This window comes from Sciurus vulgaris (genome assembly GCF_902686455.1).
Source record: "Sciurus vulgaris genome assembly, chromosome: 9".
NCBI lineage: Eukaryota > Metazoa > Chordata > Mammalia > Rodentia > Sciuridae > Sciurus > Sciurus vulgaris.
Window position 1 is genome coordinate 85,659,419 of NC_136469.1, and position 16,247 is coordinate 85,675,665.

Here is a 16,247-nt window from a genome sequence, read left to right on the forward strand (position 1 = left end):
CCAGCAATGTATGAGTGTACCTTTCTCCCCACATCCTCGCCAACACCTGTTGTTGCTCGTATTCTTGATAATCGCCATTCTAATTGGGGTGAGATGGAATCTTAGAGCGGTTTTGATTTGCATTTCTCTTATTACTAGAGATGTTGAGCATTTTTCCATATGTTTGTTGATTGCTTGTAGATCTTCTTCTGTGAAGTGTCTATTCATTTCCTTAGCCCATTTGTTGACTGGATTATTTGAATTCTTGGAGTACAGTTTTTTGAGTTCTTTATAGATTCTGGAGATTAGCGCTCTATCTGAAGTATGAGTGGCAAAGATATTCTCCCACTCTGTAGGCTCTTTCTTCGCATTGCTGATAGTTTCCTTTGCTGAGAGAAAGCTTTTTAGTTTGAATCTATCCCATTGGTTGATTCTAGCTTTTATTTCTTGTGCTATGGGAGTCCTGTTAAGGAAGTCTGGTCCTAGACCAACAAGGTGAAGATTTGGACCTACTTTTTCTTCTATAATCTGCAGGGTCTCTGGTCTGATTCTGAGGTCCTTAATCCATTTTGAGTTTAGTTTCGTGCATGGTGAGAGATATGGGTTTAGTTTCATTCTGTTGCATATGGATTTCCAATTCTCCCAGCACCATTTGTTGAAGAGGCTATCTTTTCTCCATTGCATATTTTTGGCCCCTTTGTCTAGTATGAGAAAATTGTATTTATTTGGGTTTGTGTCCGTGTCCTCTATTCTGTACCATTGATCTACCTTTCTATTTTGGTACCAATACCATGCCGTTTTTGTTACTATTGCTTTGTAGTAGAGTTGAAGATCTGGTATTGCAATACCCCCTGTTTCACTCTTCCTGCTAAGGATTGCTTTAGCTATTCTGGGTTTCTTATTCTTCCAGATGAATTTCATAACTGCTTGCTCTATTTCTGTAAGGTACGTCATTGGGATTTTAATTGGAATTGCATTGAATTTGTGTAGCACTTTAGGTAGTATGGCCATTTTGACAATATTAATTCTTCCTATCCAAGAACATGGAAGATCTTTCCATCTTCTAAGGTGTTCTTTAATTTCTTTCTTTAGTGTTGTATAGTTCTCATTGTAGAGGTCTTTCACCTCTTTTGTGAGATTGATTCCCAAGTATTTTATTTTTTTCGAGGCTATTGTGAATGGGGTAGTTTTCCTAATTTCTCTTTCTGAAGATTCATCACTTATGTATAAAAATGCGTTGGATTTGTGGGCATTGATCTTGTAACCTGCTACTTTACTGAATTCACTTATGAGTTCTAAGAGTTTTCTGGTGGAATTTCCAGGTTCCTCTAAATATATAATCATGTCATCAGCGAACAGGGATAGTTTGAGTTCTTCTTTTCCAATTCGTATCCCTTTAATTTCTTTGGTTTGTCTAATTGCTCTGGCCAGAGTCTCAAGAACGATGTTGAATAGAAGTGGTGAAAGAGGGCATCCCTGCCTTGTTCCAGTTTTTAGGGGGAATGCTTTCAGTTTTTCACCATTTAGAATGATATTAGCCATGGGCTTAGCATAAATGGCCTTTACAATATTAAGGAATGTTCCCACTATCCCTATTTTTTCTAGTGTTTTGAGCATGAAGGGGTGCTGTATTTTATCAAATGCTTTTTCTGCATCTATTGAAATAATCATGTGATTCTTGACTTTAAGTCTATTAATATGGTGAATTACGTTTATTGATTTCCTGATGTTGAACCAACCTTGCATCCCTGGGATGAAACCCACTTGATCATGGTGCACTATCTTTTTAATATGTTTTTGTATGCGATTTGCTAAAATTTTGTTGAGAATTTTTGCGTCGATGTTCATTAAGGATATTGGTCTGAAATTTTCTTTCCTTGATGAGTCTCTGTCTGGTTTAGGTATCAGTGTGATATTGGCTTCATAGAATGAGTTTGGGAGGGTTCCCTCCTCTTCTATTTTATGGAATACTTTGAGAAGTATTGGAATGAGCTCTTCCTTAAAGGTTTTGTAGAACTCGGCTGAGAACCCATCTGGTCCCGGACTTTTCTTTGTTGGTAGGCTTTTGATGACTTCTTCTATTTCAGTACTTGAAATTGGTCTATTTAAATTGTTTATGTCCTCCTCATTCAGTTTAGGCAATTCATATGTCTCTAGAAACCTGTTGATGTCTTCGAAATTTTCTATTTTGTTGGAGTATAGATTTTCAAAATAGCTTCTAATTATGTTTTGTATTTCCATCCTGTCTGTAGTGATATTTCCTTGTTCATTCCGAATTTTAGTAATTTGGGTTTTCTCTCGTCTTCTCTTTGTTAGTGTGGCTAAAGGTTTATCAATTTTGTTTATTTTTTCGAAGAACCAACTATTTATTTTGTCAATTTTTTGTATTGTTTCTTTTGTTTCAATTTCATTGATTTCAGCTCTGAGTTTAACAATTTCCTGTCTTCTACTACTTTTGGTGCTGTTCTGTTCTTCTTTTTCTAAGGCTTTGAGCTGTAGTGTTAGGTTGTTTATTTGTTGAGTTTTACTTCTTTTATTAAATGCGCTCCATGAAATAAATTTCCCTCTAAGTACTGCTTTCATAGTGTCCCAGAGATTTTGATATGATGTTTCTTTGTTCTCATTTACCTCTAAGAATTTTTTAATTTCCTTCCTAATATCTTCTGTTATCCATTCATCATATAATAGCACATTGTTTAATCTCCAGATGTTGGAATAGTTTCTGTGTTTTACTCTTTCATTTATTTCTAACTTCAATCCATTATGATCTGATAGAATACATGGTAGTGTCTCTATCTTCTTGTATTTGCTAACATTAGCTTTGTGGCATAATATATGGTCTATTTTAGAGAAGGATCCATGTGCTGCTGAGAAGAAAGTGTATTCACTCTTGGTTGGATGGAATATTCTATAAATGTCCGTTAAGTCTAAATTATTGATTGTGTTGTTGAGATCTATGGTTTCTTTGCTCAATTTTTGTCTGGAAGATCTGTCCAGTGGTGAGAGCGGCGTGTTAAAATCACCTAGTATTATTGTGTTGTGGTCTATTTGGTTTCTGAAATTGAGAAGGATTTGTTTGACATACATAGATGAGCCACTGTTTGGGACATAGATGTTTATGATTGTTATATCTTGCTGATTTATGCTTCCCTTAAGCAGTATGAAATGACCTTCTTTATCCCTTCTGACTAACTTTGGCTTGAAGTCCACATTATCGGAAATGAGGATGGATACTCCAGCTTTTTTGCTGAGTCCATGTGCATGGTATGTTTTTCCCCATCCTTTCACCTTTAATCTATGGGTATCTTTTTCTATGAGGTGAGTCTCTTGCAGGCAACATATTGTTGGATCTTTCTTTTTAATCCAATCTGCCAGTCTATGTCTTTTGATTGATGAATTCAGGCCATTAACGTTCAGGGTTATTATAGAGAAATGATTTGGTTTCCTGGTCATTTGGTTCATTTTTAAAATTCTGTTTATTTATTTGTTTGACACAACTTGTTTCCTCCTTTATTTGACAATTCCTTTAGGATAATTCCTCCCTTTGCTGATTTGCTTCTTTGTTTTTCATCTCTTCCTCATGGAATATTTTGTTGAGAATGTTCTGTAATGCTGGCTTTCTTTTTGTAAATTCTTTTAGCTTTTGTTTATCATGGAAGGATTTTATTTCATCGTCAAATTTGAAGGTAAGTTTTGCTGGGTATAAGATTCTTGGTTGGCATCCATTTTCTTTCAGGGCTTGAAAAATGTTGTTCCAGGACCTTCTAGCTTTTAGGGTCTGGATTGAAAAATCTGCTGATATGCGTATTGGTTTCCCCCTGAATGTAATTTGGTTCTTTTCTCTCACAGCCTTTAAAATTCTGTCTTTATTTTGTATGTTAGGTATTTTCATTATAATGTGCCTTGGTGTGGGTCTGTTGTAATTTTGTGTATTTGGAGTCCTGTAAGCCTCTTGAACTTGATTTTCCATTTCATTCTTCAGATTTGGGAAATTTTCTGATATTATTTCATTGAATAGGTTGTTCATTCCTTTGGCTTGTTTCTCTAGGCCTTCCTCAATCCCAATAATTCTTAAATTTGGCCTTTTCATGATATCCCATAGTTCTTGTAGATTCTGTTCATGATTTCTTACCATCTTCTCTGTTTGTTCAGCTTTGTTTTCAAGGTTAAATATTTTGTCTTCAATGTCTGAGGTTCTGTCTTCCAGGTGTTCTATCCTATTGGATATGCTTTCTATGGAGTTCTTAATTTGGTTTATTGTTTCCTTCATGTCAAGGATTTCTGTTTGGTTTTTTTTCAATATCTCTAACTCTTTATTGAAATGATCTTTTGCTTCCTGTATTTGCTCTTTTAACTGTCGATTGGTGCGATCAATCAATGCTTGCATTTGCTCTTTCATCTCATCATTCAATGCTTGCATTTGCTCTTTCATCTCCTCGTTTGCTTCTCTGATCATTTTAATTATGTACATTCTGAACTCCTTTTCTGTCATTTCTTCTGCCATGCTGTCATTGGGTTTCATTGATGTAACATCTAGATTTGTTTGCAGCATTTTCTTTCCTTGTTTTCTCATGTTGTTCAGATATCAGTGGACCGCTGAGATATTGCAGATTTCCTCTGTTGATTTACAATGACCCTGAAGATTTCTATATATATCCCCTCTTAGCCTTCAGTAGGCTGAAGTCTTGGAGGAGGTTGATAATGCGGTGCTCCACAAGGAAGCTGCCTCTCTAGGAGTGGTGGCCTTCAGGTGGGGTATATTCCCTGCTAGTGGGCAGAGGTGCCTCCACTTGTTGACCAATGGTCATCCAAAGGGGACCTAGGCTGTGGGCTGAGGCAAGGCCTGTTTGGGCCTGAGCCTCTGGTTTTACCGTCCTTGTGGGAAACCTCACCCAGCAGGGAAGACTCACCCGGTGGGGAGGTCTCGCTGGTCAGTTTCCTCCTAGAGGTTCCCCTCAATTTACAGCTACTGCCTAGGCTGGGCTGCCTTCCTCTGCAAAGTTTCCAGGGGCCCGGCCCTACCTCCTGGGCCTGGGAGCCTCACCCTTCGCAGATGAATCTCCTTAGGCTGCCCCTCCTCAGAGAATTTGCCCATAGGCCTGGAACCTTCGCTCCGCCCTAAGCCTGTCTCTGTGCGGCTCTTCCACCCAGAAGCCTCCTAGATCCTGGGACCCTGTTCTGCACCTAATCGCCTGGCTGCGTGGCCCCTCCTCTGAGCAGCCACCTGTGGCCCCGAACAATCGCTCTGAGTCCCAGAGACCCGCCACAGGCCTCTTCCTCCAGACAGCCGCCCAGTATGCCGGTGCGGTCACTAGGAGTCCAAGAAACTCACTTCATGCCTCCTCCTCCCACCAACCACCCGTAGCCCGGGGCAATCAATCACTCCGAGTCGAAGTGACCCTGCCCGTTCCTCCTCCTTCTCCAGATAACCCCCCGGGTGTTCAGGAGCAGTCCCTCTGAGTGGCTCTGAATCCACGTGACCCGCTGCACGGGTCCTCTGGGCAACCGCCCGGAGCTCTGGTGTGGTCCCTCAAGACCAAGCGTCCCACCACGCTTCTCCTCCAGGCAGCCCCCCTGTGTTCAGGAGCTGTCACTTTAAGACCAAACAACTCACCACTCGCCTTCTCCTCTGAGCAGCCGCCTGGAGCGCTAATGCAGTCACTGCGAGTCCAAAGGACCCGCCGCGCTCCTTCTCCTCCTTCTCCTACTCCTCCGGGCAGGCCCCGGGGTTCAGAAGTGGTCAGGGTCCAAACAGCTCGCCATGCAGCCCCTTCTCTGGCAACCGCCTGTAGTTCCCGTATAGTCACCCGAATCCAAGCGGCTGCTCCTCTTCCTCCTTGTCCTCAGGGCAGGCCCCGGTGTTCAGAAGCGTCGTTCTGATTCCAAACAGCTCGCCGCGCGGCTTCTCCTCTGGCAACCGCCTGCAGCTCTGGCGCAGTCTCTCCGAATCCAAGTGGCCACGCTCCTCTCCTCCTCCTCAGGGCAGGCCCCGGTGTCCTGAGTCCACACAGTTCTCCCCGCCACTCCTCCCCCGGGCAGCCGCCGGAGCCCCAGTGGCTGCTCCGAGTCCCAGCGCTGTGCCGAGCGGCCTCCTCTATGGCGCTCCAGCGGGGGGAGGGGCGTCTCGCCGGCAGTTCTACTTCACAAAGTTTCCTGCGTTCCGGGACCCCCGTCCCATCCGGGATGCCCCCCCAGGGGGTGAGAGTCACCCGGCTACTTTGAGTTGGTCCCAAGCGTCTCAATATCTCCTCTCTTGAATCCTGAGTTCTGGAGCAACACGTAATGCAGCCACCCTGTAGGCCGCCATCTTGAAAAACCCAATTTTTAAAATGTTCTACATCACTTAATTTTTACATTTGCTCCTTTATACTTCTTCGGGGGTTTCCTTTCAGTGAGCAACATTTCTATGCTCTTATTGTATTCCTTTTGGGGAAGAATCCAGAGTATTAGATAGAATGGAAAAGCAGTTGATATTTCTGGGCCAAGAGTCACAAACTGAAATGCCATCTGCATCATATATTAGGTAAGTCATGTCTACCTGTGACTACAGAAAGTTTCCTTATTTATTCTCTATTTGCTGCTGATTAAGTTAACAATTTCCTTTCCCCTCCCCCCAAAATTTTCACTTACACCTTCTGCCTCTGTAGTTCTAATAATCACCTTACTATATTATAGAAATAGTATGTTTCTATATCAGGATATAAGCACTACTTTTGGCAAATTAAAGTTCATGTCATTTAAAAGTGCATGTATTGTAAAAGGGAAATAAAGTACGCACATACTCTTCTATGTAGATTTATACAAATATGTGAGAGTCTAGTTTGACTAATGATTGTTGCTCAAGAGAGTTAAACTACAAGTGTGGGTTTCTAGTCAATGGTTTAATCTCCCAAAAGTCTTGTAAAAATGTTTTGCTCTATGTAACAATTAAAAATTATAAAATAAAACTGTATTTTATAAGGAAAAAATGACCCAATTCCATAAGTTGTCCTTTTTCAAAATAATATTTTTCTATTTTCTATTTTTATTTTTTTAAAAAAATCTATATACTGGGCAGTAATTCTTTATTAATCATGCTAATATTTTCTCCCAATGTTTGTGTCTAGTTTACCTGTGGATTTTTACTTGTGTCTGTGTATTTGTACCTTTTCTAAGAAAGTCTTATCTGCTTTAAATTCAGAAAGATATTCTCAATTAATCCTCCAAAAATTAAATTAAAAATTAAGCTTTACTTCCCCCCCCCCACCTAGAATTAACTTCTTTGTTTTGTGTGAGGTGGAGAGCTAATGAGATTATTTTCCTAAAAGGAAGTCAAATGTTTTAACAGTATTTATTGAATCATTCATTTTTTTCCCTCAGAAAAACTGTACGGAAATAATACCACTCTGAGTAAATACATGTGCATGTTGTACATGTCTGTATTTTTTGTTTTCTTGTGCCCATGCCATAATTTTAATTACTAGTACTTCACAGTATGAGAGCTAATAAATAAAGTACTACTATTTAGAAAATAACTAACATTTTCTGAGCAAATATATCATGTTAGTGTTCTGATTCCTTTAAGTGTATTATCTTTGTTAAGCCTTAGAACAATATATAATGTAGATGTTGCTATTATTATCACTTTAGAAATGAGGAAAGAGGAAGGAAGAGATTAAGTAACTTGTATTTAGGTAGCCAGGTTGCACAATTAGCAAATGGGAAAGTTGAAAGCACAATTTTAAAGAGTCTACTTCATTGTTTATTTTTTCAGTTATTCTTTACATTTACAAATAAGGTGATCATATATCTCATGGTCCAAAATGGGACAATTTTGAGACAATTATGGGGGTGCTGAAAACAAGTCCCAAGTCATGAAACTATTTCAAACAAATCATGATATATGATCAAATTATTCATAGTATATCTTTTCTTTGAAATGAATCTTAATTTTTCCTTACAAAATTGTAAAACTTTAGAGGATAATGAATTTATAGTTAATAGAGGAATAATCAACACCCTTTTGTGAATACATTCTCCCATTCTAAATCATCTCTATTTGTTCAGACTTTTCCCTTTGATTATGTTTCACACTTTGTATATTCTTATTTCTATTTGGTTTTATTCCGATGAATTTTACAACTTTTTTACTATTATGAGTGGAGAAATTGTTCTATTACATTGTCTAATTGATATCTGTGAATACTATTTAAATTTATGTTGTTATGTTCAGCAACCTTGTTGAACTTTATCATTAGGTCTAATATTTTATCATTTGACTTACTTAAGCTTTATAGGTTAACAATCATATCTTCAAATAAACTTCATCTTATCTTTCAAATCTTTATCTTCTAATTCAAATTTATGAATCAAAACATTCCTCCTTATGTGTTGATTATCTCAGGTGTTTTATTATTATGACAGTTCACTAATAGATGGAATACTCAAATGATCTACAGATTCAGGGCAATTCAGGTTATAATCTCAGTGATATTTTTGACTTGTACAAATTTATGATCTATACTTCTTCCTTGCAACCTGCTTTTATGCTGTGCATTGAATTTAGAGCATTGTACATGATAAGCAGGAGGTCTACTGCTGTGCTACACACTATCCCCTACAATCTACTACTAAAATTCATATGGAAAATGATAAATATGGGATATTTTTCACTTAATGAGTTCTTTTTTAATTCCCTATAACATTTTGATGTTTTTATTATAGAAGTGTTTTGATTCTTTCTCTTAAATTTATTCTGGAGTATTTTGTTATTTTTAGAATTGTTCTCTTAATTTCATTTTGAGATTTTTTTTATTGCTAAGATATAGGAATGCAAATAATTTTTACAAATTGTATCTTGTAGACTGGAATATTGCCGAACTTCTTTTATTAGTTCTAATAGTTTTTATTGAACTCCTTAGGATTTTCTATATATAAAGTCATGCCACATACAAATAGACATAGTTGTAATTCTTCTTTTCCAATTAGTATTCCTTTTATTACTTTTCTTGCCCTGAGTAAAACCTCTAGTTCCAAATTATGTAAAAGGAATAAGAATGAACATATTTGTATTATTCTTGATCTTGGGAGCAATGATTCAGTCTTTCATTAATAAACATGATTTTCATTGTGGGCTTTTTCAATGATTAGGAAAGTTGCCTTCTAGGTTCTGTTTATTGAGAGTTTTTAACTTGGAAGAATGTTGGGTTTTGTTGGCTACTTCTCCAAAGTATAATGAGATGGTCATGTGGCTTTTGTCCTTTATTCTGATGATTGTTCTATTCTATTGCATTACATTATTCATTTTGTATGTTAAAGAAATACTCTATTCCTAGGACAAAGTCCAGTTGGGTATGGTATAAAATACTTTTTACTTGAAGCTGGATTCAGTTTGTTGGGAATTTGTTGAAGATATTGAGATATATATTTTATAAAGGATTTTGGTCTATCATTTTGTTTTAGAATAATATTGACCTCCAAAAGTGACTAGGAAAATGCTCTGAACTTTTCCATTTTGAAAGAGTTTTGGAATGTGTTATACTAATTTTTTTTAAGAATATGGTAGTATTAGTTAGTGAAGGCATTCCAGCCTGGGTTTTTCTTTATTAAAGAAAGCTTATAAATGACTAATTCGGTCTCTTTACTTGTTATAAGTTTACTCAGGCTTTCTATTTCTTCTTGATTAAGTTTCACTAGTTTGTATCTAAGAACTTGTCCTTTTACCAACAATTATGCAACTCTTTTCCTTTTCATGAGATTGGGAAAAATGTATTCTGCCTACGAACTAAAGAAATCTGTGCTATTTAAAAAACAACAATAAGGATAAACTGAAGACATAGAACATACTGTGAAGTAAAAGATGACAAAAAATTTAAAAACTCCATAAAGCAGAAAGGAGATGTAAGGAGATAAATAAATTTAGAATATAACATGCTTCTCAAATTTTAGAGAAAATATTGAATTAAAGAAATTTGTAATGGAGCAGTAGCATATATCAAAATTTTGGGGGCAACTCTAAAAAAATACATGTAAAATTGAGGACTTAAAACTCTAGAAAGGTGATAGAATGAAATGAAATAAAATACCTGAATAATGCAAAGGAAGACAGAAATAAAGGGCGGGAGTACATGGTCAGGAAAGAAGATTCTTCCTTACAGAAGAATTCCTAACGAGTACAGTCTCTCCCTTCCTGAAGGTGATACTTCGTCCCCCGACCCATGTGAGTGTGGGAAATTTGCTTCCAAAGAAGAAATTAGGAAAAGGGGAAAATAAAAACATTACACTGGAGAAATGTGGCAGATACAATTTCAAGGCCTGTGAATGAATATCATGCAGTCCCTGACAGAATGTGACAGGAAGGGCACTTCAACTCCACTTAAATTCTTCCACATGATCCAGATTCCCAGTATAGTCATGAGGAAAACATCAGAAAAATCCAAATCAAGGACTATTCCATAAGCACCCAACGGATGTTCTTCTAAACTGTCAAAGTCAGGGAAAACAAGACAATATTAACAAATTGTTATAGATCAGAGGAGATAAAGGACATTGATGGAAAACTGGTGAAAGCTGACTGAAGACTGTAGTTTAGTGGTTAGCACTGTACCAATGTTGATTTCTTAGTTTTGACAAGTGTATTACAATTATGTAACATGTGAACATTAGGGGAAACAGAACAAAAGGTCAGATGCAGGAACTTTCACTAGTGCTCACACGAATATTTTGTAAATCTAAAATTATTCTAAACTTAGTACTTGATTTTTAAAAATACAGGGCAAATAAAATAGTAAGATAGCAGGCTTAAATGCAACTACAGAAAGAATGACAGTAAATTTAAATTAAATAAACACTAATAAAAAGTCAAATATTATGAGATTGTACTAGACATCTATGCTGCTTAACAAAATCCACTTGAAATATTAAACCCTAGGTGTCCTGAAATTAAAGAATTGAACATGCTATATTATGCAAAAACTAAAAGAAACCAAACATAACTATATTAATATGATAATTATTAATAGCTATGAATGTTATTAATGTGTTTACTAAGAACTGACCTATTTATGAAGGTCTTTGTTATACATTAGGCCTTCTGCAAAGAAGTAATCTTAGAAAGATTGATTCAGAATATATAGGAGGCAATTCTACAAGAGTCAAAACAATCATTAAATTTTATGAAATTAATAACATTATCAAACATACCAAACAAAATGGAGAGATCAAAAAAGAGCCATAGACAAATACATAACATTAGGCAAGGATTCTAACTCATTCAATGGACAAATAGTGAAAAAAAAATCAGTAATAGTATGAAAGAGTTAAGCAACACAATCAACAAACTTGGCTGTCTCTTCACCCAGAAATTGCATAAATCACATTTATTTTTTGAGGGTATCAGAACCATTTCTAAAAGAGATTAAAGCTGATGTGGTGCTCCCATCTGGAATCCCAGTGACTCAGAAGCTGAGGCAGGAGAATGTCAAGTTTGACACGAATCCCAGCAAACTGTAACAATCCCCTGTTTCAAAATAATAAGGACTGGGGATAAAGCTCAGTGGTAAAGAACCCCTGAGTTCAATCCCAGGATCAACAAAACAAAAGCAACCAAAAGAGTAGAAGAGACTATATATGGGCCATGAAGATTATATCAAAAATTTTTGAAATGTTGAAGTGTTACAGAGAACATATTCTGATCATCAAAATTTTATGATGATTTATAATTTTCCTAGTTGAAATGATATTTTTGCTTTGGTTTATAACTCATCACTCAACTTCCTGAATTTTGCTTTCAAAATATCAGTCATCATGCTGTTTTCACATCAGTATAACCATCTAGTATTGTGACAGGTTGACATATTTGACTCCATGGAAATGTTATAGGCCAGGCTATCTGGGCAATGACTAAACAGACTCCATTTTACCCTGAGACTCCATGTTATGTAGGAAATGCTTCTGTGGGAATACCCCACCTATGAACCCATAAACAGTTGCTTAGCACAGTATGTTTGGCAACACAAAATGGCAATTCTTATATAAAATTGCTCTCTTTTTGATTCCTATTTTTCTTAGACAATGTACCATGTCAACAGTGATTGTCTAGATGTTAATAACCATTCTTTAATTTGTACCCAACTCAGGTCATTTTGACCCACTTCCCCTTCTGCTTATGATTTTAGATCTCATGATGTTAGTTTGTAGTTTTGAATCATAGCAATAGACACGATTGACGCACTGACTTATGGTATAAAAACCTCTGTAATCCTATGATCAGGGTTGTTCTCCCAATAGCCATTTTTGGGGCATTGTGTGAGACAGCCAGCTGGCTAATAAAGACTCAAATTTGGACTTCACAGTGGTGATCAGTCTGTCCTTAAGTTGTGCTTCACAAAAGTATGATAATATTTTCATAGAGATAGTGTAATGTACAAAGCTGCTCCCCCTGACCTTTCTGGTGTAGCCATTTTCCCCGCCTCCCAACCACTTGTCAGTCTGTGAACACCCTAGCTAGCTATTGGTTCATCAGTCAGCTTGCAAGTATCCTTCTACAATACTGGTCCCCTGTTAGCCTGGCGGAATTCAATTACTTTACTGTAGCTACCCCGCCATCTTTCCTCATCTTTCTCTCCTCCTCACTTTCTCTATCCTCCTGGCTTTCACACTTTCTTGCGCTTGCCTTTCTCATTCTCTTTCGTTTCTTCCCATTTTTTCTCTTACCCTGCAGGGAGACACTCTGTTTGCTTAATAAACTCCCTTATGTGATTTCCCATGTTGGGCGTGGTTTCCGTGGGATTCCTTACAATGTGATTTCTCGTGTCTGGCATAGTCTCAGTGGGATTCCTTACAGATAGTTCCTCATTTACTAAAATTTTTTTGACATACTCTTGTGTAATTTTGGCAGTCCTATATATCTTGGATTACATTATACAAACATAGCACAATTTAACTACTCAATAGTAGATCCTCAAAAATTTTAAAAACAATCTTAAGAAAATGGAAATGCAAAGTTTATATTAAAAATTTGTTTTTTAAAAGTATCTTTGAATAATATCAATACCTAATGTATTATATGGTGTTCAATGTTAACTAAAATGAATTTAAATAATTAAAGATTGTTGAAGTCATTTGGATGTTCTTAGCACAGGAATTAAGACTTGCTATGTTGCAGAAGAAAGTGTGCAAATCGCGTATCAAAGAAGAATTTCTTTCTGTTTTGACTTTTTCCATTATTTGTCTTTTGCAAAACCTATCACAGACCTTTGTATGTTTTATGTGTCTCATAAATGTCTTTTCAATTTAACACCCACCACACCCTAATTTCGGTACTAACTTAAGCCTGTATGTTAACACAATATTCCACCTACCACACGGTAGATAGTCAATAAAGACCACCTTGTGGTCTGAGAAAGTGGATCATAAAAACATCTTGAGATGCAAGTGGAAGCTCCCAGTGGAAGTAACATCCAAGCCAACTGGAAAGCAGGATCCTGCAGGCACACAGCCTTCAGTGTTGGGGAGCCCAGCTCCCTACTCTTCCCAGTGCCCCCATACTCCTTCCCTACACAAGGACTTGCTCACTGGATCCTCTCCCTCTGAAGGTTTTCCATGCCTCAGAGGACCACATTCACTTGGAAAACTTCATTCTTTAAAGCTCACATAAATGATCTTCTATTCCAAGAGAACTTCTCTGACACCTCTCACAAATCCACGCTACAAGAGTTGTATTAGGAGTCCCATCTTCTCCCAATGCCTTGAGAGTAGTTTGTCGTGGTATTTAGCAGCTCTTCTAAAATGTGTTTCTACATTCCTGCGCCCTGCTGCATTGAGATTTTGAGTAGCAGTCTGTCTTAATCCTCTTTGTATCCATGGCAACTAACTTCATTCCCATGGTATAAATGCTGGGGACATGGTAAATGAAAATGCAGAAACAAATGGAGAAAGAAAGGAATTGAATTCCAGTTGAAATGCCTTTCTGATTAGAAAGGCAAGGCTCGCAGTAAGTAAAGTTGAGAATTCAATTCAATTCAAATTTGCTCAGTGAAAAAGGGAATTATTTCATTTCCCTATGAATGGAAAGTCTGATGAGTAGTAGGTAAGATAAAGCAGAATCCTGGAGTTCAAAAATGCTCTTTGGTGGTCAGTCTCAGTCCAGGTCTGGCTGCTTTCCTCTGTGCTGGCTTCAAGGTAGAAAGGCTCTCCTTAAGCATTGGCAAAATCCCAACCTTCTGTTCAACTGGCTATCCCCCAGCAGGAAGCAGAAACTTGTTTGTCCAACCATTTCCTGACAAAAAGGACTCCAGGGAATTCTGACTTGTACAGGATTAGGTCACTTGCCCACCCCTAAGCCTACCAAGATGGCTGACATTGGACTCAGACAGGAAGAACTGGCCAGTACAACTTGGAGTTGTGAGAGCCCTCCAGGAGCTTTGGAGGAGTATCACTGTCTAAACCCCAGATTGGAAGAAAGGAATGATGAAAAAAAAAAGAAGAAAAGAAAACCAGGGTTTTACTATCAGAAGTAGAGGACAGGGGCTCAAACCAGGCATAAATGACAAATTCTCTGCTCTAGAGATAGATCAGGGTACTCAAAATGCTTTGAACTGAAGAAGTGGATGTGTCCATGGATTTAATGCCGCATTCCGGCAGCTTCATCCTTCTGCCCTCAGTGTCGCAGTCGTTCACTATAGAAGCAGCTAATGCAACAAAACAGGGCTGGCAGCTGAGATGGCTTGACCCCCCACAGCAAGGCTGAGCAGAGCAGCTCTGCACCACCTGCCCATTCTTGTTGCTCCATCAGTGTGCAGGATGCAGCAGCAACTCTGGATTTAAAAGGTATATTAGATAGTGCTAATTATTGTACTCTTCAGATTTTCTGTTGTGATTCATTCTTGGTGGGTTGTATGCTTTTAGGAATTTATCCATTTCTTCTAGAACATTCAACTTGGTGGCATATAATTGTGCATAATGCTTTCTCATAGTATTTTGTAATTCTGTGTTATCCATTGTAATGCGTCCTCTTTCACTTATACATTTAAAAGAGCTTTCTTTTCCCCCTTTTTTTTTTTTTTCTAGTCTAGTTAAGTGTTTGTTCGTTTGACAAGGCCTTGTTCTGCTTCCAGGCTGGCCTCCAATTCATGATCCTCTTGTCTCAGTCTCCTAATTAGCTAGGATTACAGGTGTGCACCACCATGCCTGGATCTTTTTTTACCTCTTCAAAAACCAACTGTTAGTTTCAGTGATCTCCTCTACTATATTTCTAGTCTCTATTTCATTCATTTCTACTCTACTTTTGTTTATTTGTTCTTTCTTCTGCTAACTTCATTCTTAGTTTCTTCTTTTTCTAGTTGCTTAAGTTATAACGTTAGTCTGCATATTTGAGATTTTTTTTTTCTTAATATAGATATTCATCACTATTAACTTCCTTGCTAGAATTTATGTTGCTGCATTCCTCAAGTTTTATCATGGTATGTTTCCAATATCCTTTAGCTAAAGATTTTTTATGTGTGTTGGTTTCTCTTTCAACCCACTTGTTCAGAAGTGTGTCTGATTTCCACATATTAATGATCTTAGTCCATTTCTGTTGCTATAACAGAAGATCACATAATTTATGAAGAAAACAGGTATATTTTGACAGAGAGTGCTGAAAGTCTAGGGACATGGCACTGTCATCTTCTTGGCTTCTGAGGAGGGACCCATGTTGCTCCATGCCTGGTAGAAAGATGAAAGGCCAAGCTGGCACATGCAGAAAAAAGAAAATGGGGAGGAGTACAAACTCTCACGAGAACTAAGGCATTCCCGTGAGAAAACATTAATGTATTTTAAGGTTCCCTCATGATCCTAAATGTCTCTTAAAGGCCCTACCACCTCCCAACACTGTTACATTGGGAACCAAGTCTGAAAATGAATTTCAATGAGGAAAAAATCGTATACAAATCATAGCATTAGTGAAATATTAATTTTGCCTTCTGTTATTGATTTCTAATTTCAGACCATTGTGGCTGAAAATACATTGCTAGAATTTCAATCTTAAAATTTTAAGACTTTTTTGTTGCTTAATATGGTATACTCTGGAGAGTATGAGCAGTTGAAAAGAACGTGTATTCCTCTACTGTTGAGTGTAATGTTCTGTTTGGTGTACTATACTCAAGTTCACTGTTTTTATTCACTTTCCATCTGGATGGTCTATCCATTATTGATAGTGAAGGCATTAAAGTACTGTATTAGTATTGTTTTGATATGTACTTTGTCAGTTCTATTACTATTTATATATTTAGGTACTCTTTTTTGGTTCT

General features: G+C 37.3%; 1 protein-coding gene across 2 annotated transcripts in view; it reads right to left on the minus strand.

Annotated features, from left to right (window-relative positions):
• Nucleotides 1-16,247, minus strand: part of MTHFD2L (methylenetetrahydrofolate dehydrogenase (NADP+ dependent) 2 like) — a 152,171-nt gene that overhangs the window by 41,972 nt on the left and 93,952 nt on the right. The window lies entirely within an intron of this gene.